Source organism: Aplysia californica, unplaced genomic scaffold (genome assembly GCF_000002075.1).
Source record: "Aplysia californica isolate F4 #8 unplaced genomic scaffold, AplCal3.0 scaffold00336, whole genome shotgun sequence".
NCBI lineage: Eukaryota > Metazoa > Mollusca > Gastropoda > Aplysiida > Aplysiidae > Aplysia > Aplysia californica.
Genome location: NW_004797606.1, coordinates 302,181 through 306,604, shown reverse-complemented (window position 1 = coordinate 306,604; position 4,424 = coordinate 302,181). Strand labels below are relative to the sequence as shown.

At 42.6% G+C, this 4,424-nt stretch overlaps 1 protein-coding gene across 3 annotated transcripts in view; it reads left to right on the top strand.

The window, feature by feature from the left end:
* LOC101858118 (melatonin receptor type 1A) overlaps positions 1-4,424 on the top strand; it is a 26,380-nt gene that overhangs the window by 10,142 nt on the left and 11,814 nt on the right. The window contains exon 1 of one of the 3 annotated variants that reach the window (XM_035970903.1): positions 2,029-2,122. The exons of the other annotated variants lie outside the window; for them this stretch is intronic. The gene's annotated coding sequence lies outside the window, so the exon portion shown is untranslated. Of the gene's footprint in view, positions 1-2,028; positions 2,123-4,424 lie in introns of those variants that run through there. 3 annotated transcript variants of the gene reach the window in all.

Genomic DNA, 4,424 nt, shown 5'->3' with positions numbered 1-4,424 from the left:
TGGCTGGTTACGATTCTCTCTCTTTCATTCGCTTCTTTCACCCTGGTACAATGTATTGGGTATAAGCCGCCAAGAAGGGCTCTCCACCTTTCTGTTCTGGGCGATCTTCTCCACTCCCAGCAAGCGGTGTTCCATCAGCCTGAAGCTGGCATTCCATATGCCCGAAAAACCGATGCGAACTTCGGGTACGAACTTCGGGTACGATGAAAAAAGAGCCCTCCTTCCATATACCTAAAATTCATACCCGTAATTTCTGACTGAAATCACGGCTTCAGTTCAGTCAGAGCAAGCACTCCACGTTGAAAACGAGAGAGTAAATGTTGCTGTTAGAACTCCTGTTCCTACGAAAGCAGGCTTTAAATTGATTCGTTCATACTGGATGATGGTCCTTCCTTCATAAGCTTTACTTTCTTGGGTCGTTTTCTTTTCGAAGCTTCAGTCCTAACAATAACGGCGCTGGCTGATGTGGCTGCGCACATACAGCAATCTTAAATTATAATTAATGTATGTAAGAAGTTATATTCAAGTGCATTTAAGGAAGGGGGGGGGGGGTAAGTGAAATGCTATTTTTGTTATTACATGATTTAAACGATAAATGATAGCATTGATAGATTACGTAGACTCCCGAAAGTTTCCCATAAACTTTAAAAAAAGGTGGTTGCTATGGAAATGGCAGCCACATTGAAAATAAATACCTCTTTTCAGTCTTAGTTTTAACACTTCTCTCTCGAACCAAGGAAATCAACATTTCGACGTTTTCCCACTTACCTAGTGCTTCCATGCTGCTTCGTTCCTTTGAAGTAGATTTGGCGGGAAAATAGCCCCGCCCACTTCACGAAGAATTCGGGTGCCGAAGAAAAAAGTTTCGCTGGAATGTCAGCTTGATACCTGCTTCCACGTGGATCTCGGCCTTCCTCCCCTTTCCTCCCATGGCGTCCACATTGAACTTTATCTTGTTACGTTGTGGGCTGGATTCTTGAGTGTGTGCCCAATCCATTGCCATCTTTTTTTTTGGGTTTGTTCCCACGGATTGTCTATCCGTACGCCCTGGGGTCATTTTGCACCCCCGGGATTGTATTCGTCACATTTTAGAATACTTCTAGTACGAAGATATCTCTTTGAAACTTTCAGTATTTTTCAAAAAATCATTTTGACAGACTGCTAAGCAAAGCGTACGGATCGGATTAACGAGTAAATTTCCTCTTTGGAAAGTGGTGGCACAGAGCTCCCCACGTCGTATGGATACGATAGTAAAACACGTCGTACGGATAGGGTTAAACATAACATCCTGGCTGGCTTATCGTCGTCCAGCAAGTCTGCACCCTGCTCCTCGTCCCCTCAATATCGAGTTTTTTGTCTGGGGTTCTTCCTTCTTATCTCGAAGTAGCCAGCTCTTAAAGGGTGCACCCATAGTGTTTGCAGAGGCGTTAGAACTATACCGTACCAAAGCAACGCCTGGAACTAATCATAATTATTATCTGCAGCTATGCTGGAATCTTTCTTTTGGAGTCTTATAATATTTCCAGGGTCTTTGTTTGATTTACAACTTCAGCTGAATTTTAAAAAAGAAAGAGTAGTTTGATACTGCTTCTGCTCCTCTGCATAATTCAACAAGCTGCAGTGAATTTCTGAGTCTCCAAAATAAATGTTATTGAGGTTTCTAAAGATATCCATGTTGTTATTAAATAGATCCGCTTCAGAGGCATGACGGACTTTACCGTCTATCACCAGACCAACCTCAGCGGTGTAATGATTATGCTCTTCGTCGTTGCTTACAAAAGATGCGAGTTCGGTTGCCTGGTGGGGAAGTTCTTAAAATAAATGTTTCCATCGTCTGTCTACAAGGACACTGTATCACTCTCAGCCCGGGTTGGCCCTGACAGGCAGGATGAAATCAGCTTACTTCCTGGGGATCGAAATTGTATACGTGTGGGCGTAAACTATTTGCACACATTACTGCCACACCACAGTGTTCACGAATCACCTAATGATTCCTAACTCTTGTTCCTGTCCTCCAGATCATGGAGTCTGTGATTTCCTTGCATCTTCTTACTGCTTCTTGCCGTGGCACTGAATGCTTTTGTCATAATCATCAGGAGGCAGATGTTTGGAGGCTCCACAGGTAGAGATCCTACTGCTTTCGTTCCTTTTTTTTGTTACTGAGTAACTTGCTTGTCCTATTCACTTGGTTGCCCTATGGTGTAGTTGTGTAGCGGCATAGTGCTTCGCTGGCGCACGCAGGAGACCTTAGTGGGGAGAAAGTTATTATCGAGTATCTCGGTCTTCCTGTTGGGATGTTATGCCCCTCTCAGCCCAGGTCGGCCCTGATGGGTAGGGTCGGTAGCCCGCCACGATAATGATCTACAATTGTGTCAATAGGGGTGTAAAACACTAACATAATATAGTGTTTCCATTGTGAATCTTACTGAGATCGACCCCCCCCCCTTTTGAATCCGGGCCCTTGTCCTTGCACGGCGCGTCTCCCTGTAGCCCATAGTGTGAAGATTGAGGACTGGCCTTTGTGTTTTGAATTCCTCAGACTTCAGTCTGGGAAAAAACAGCACCAGGTTCCTTGAAACTAACAATCTTCTTAAACGGGTACGTGGTGTGGTAGTGAATCTCTTTGCTGTCGTGGTGTGGTAGTGAATCTCTTTGCTGTCGTGGTGTGGTAGTGAATCTCTTTGCTGTCATACGAAGAAAACATGGATCCATATACGGAACCGTATGCATGTAGGGATATAAAAAAAAAATTTTTTTTGCTTAAAAAAAACCCAGTATTTCTATTTATCTGCATTGACGTGGCATCCTTTTTAGCCTGGGATACCCTTGCAGACAGGGTCCAGGTAGTCTGATTCCGAAATATTAATGACCTAAGTCGTATAGATTTGATTGTAAACTATTAGCTTCTTTCTTTCTTTATCTGTCAGCAAATACTCTTTTTGCATGCATTATAATAATACCTCTCTTGCTGTAAGGTTCTTAAGTTTGCAGGGTTTTGTTTTGATTAACGTGGCGGTGCACACAGATTGATTTTCAGGGCCGACTGGTTCTCCATAGGGGAGGTCGGTTGCTATTGCAAAAATCAATGACAAAGTCCCACGACTTCTGCTCCCAAGAGACACCAAAAGGAGTCCATTTGCATCGAACTATGTGCAAAGAGAGGGAAAGATTTTCTTGGACTACGAAATTTACTGTTTTATTGATTTTCTAATGTCTTATGGGCTCTTCCATTATCATGAAGACCCAGCCGTTAGGCATACCCTTAGAGGGTTTAGGGTGATTATTGGGAAGGAGGGCGGTGTTGGTGTGGGGTGGGGTGGGGTAGGGTATACAACCACAGTATTCCAGCAGGAGCTCCTGCCTCTGTAGCTATTGAATAGCAAGCATACGTTAATATATTCATGCTCAAAATAAATTGATTATTGTGCTTGGCGCAAACACAACTAGATCTACTTTGGTGTACGTTCCCTGCTTTCTCTCCATCTCTATTCTCTCGTCTTTACTTCAAACGTTTGGCAACATTTTCTCATAATATAGACTTTGGCCTTCGTGTCTAGTTGAGGGTTACCTTATCTTGGAAAAAACAACAACATAGATTTAAACATCTGCGCATCGTTTGACTGCAGTAATGAAGTAAGGTAATGGATAGGCTATTTATTCTCCCTACACATGCACGTTTCCGAAGTAAAATTAAAACTTTAAAATAATTTCTTGACTTGATTTTGACAGGCAAAGTCGAAGCAGTCCCTTTCCTGTCCTGTATCTAAATTGTCCCTTCTATGGAAGCACATAATGTACGAGTGTGTATTTGTGTGCCTGTGTTTGTGTGTGTGTGTTTGTGTGTGTGTGTGTGTGTGTGTGTGTGTGTGTGTGTGTGTGTGTGTGTGTTTGTGTGTGTGTGTGTGTGCATGAGAGCATGCGTGTCCCTGCGTGTGTGTATGTATGTGGGCGCGTGCACACGCGAGCACGCACGCTTTTGTATGGATAAATAAATAGGGTGTGTGCGTTTGATACATGTAGTGGAAAAGGAGGGAGAGGGGGGAAGAGGGGGAGGGGGGTTTGAACTACATTGTGAGAACATCAGACCTCTATATATAATTAAATATCGAACAACATGCGGAACACATTCTGTCTTTGAAATTTGAAGCTCCACGCTGTTTAAATCCATGTGGAACTAATATTGTATTTTAATTAAAAGACAAACTTTTGAAAAAAATCTCACCATCTTATTTTAGATTAACAACAAATTGTTATTGAAATATCCATTACACTTTTGCCTCATACATGCAGGGATCAATTTTGCTTGTCTGGACGTGGTAATGATAAAAAAAGAACACGCATTTGCGTTTGTGTTTGTGTGTGTGTCTTTCTGTATGTGTCTTTGTGTATATGTCTTTGTGTGTGTGTGTGTGTGTGTGTGTGTG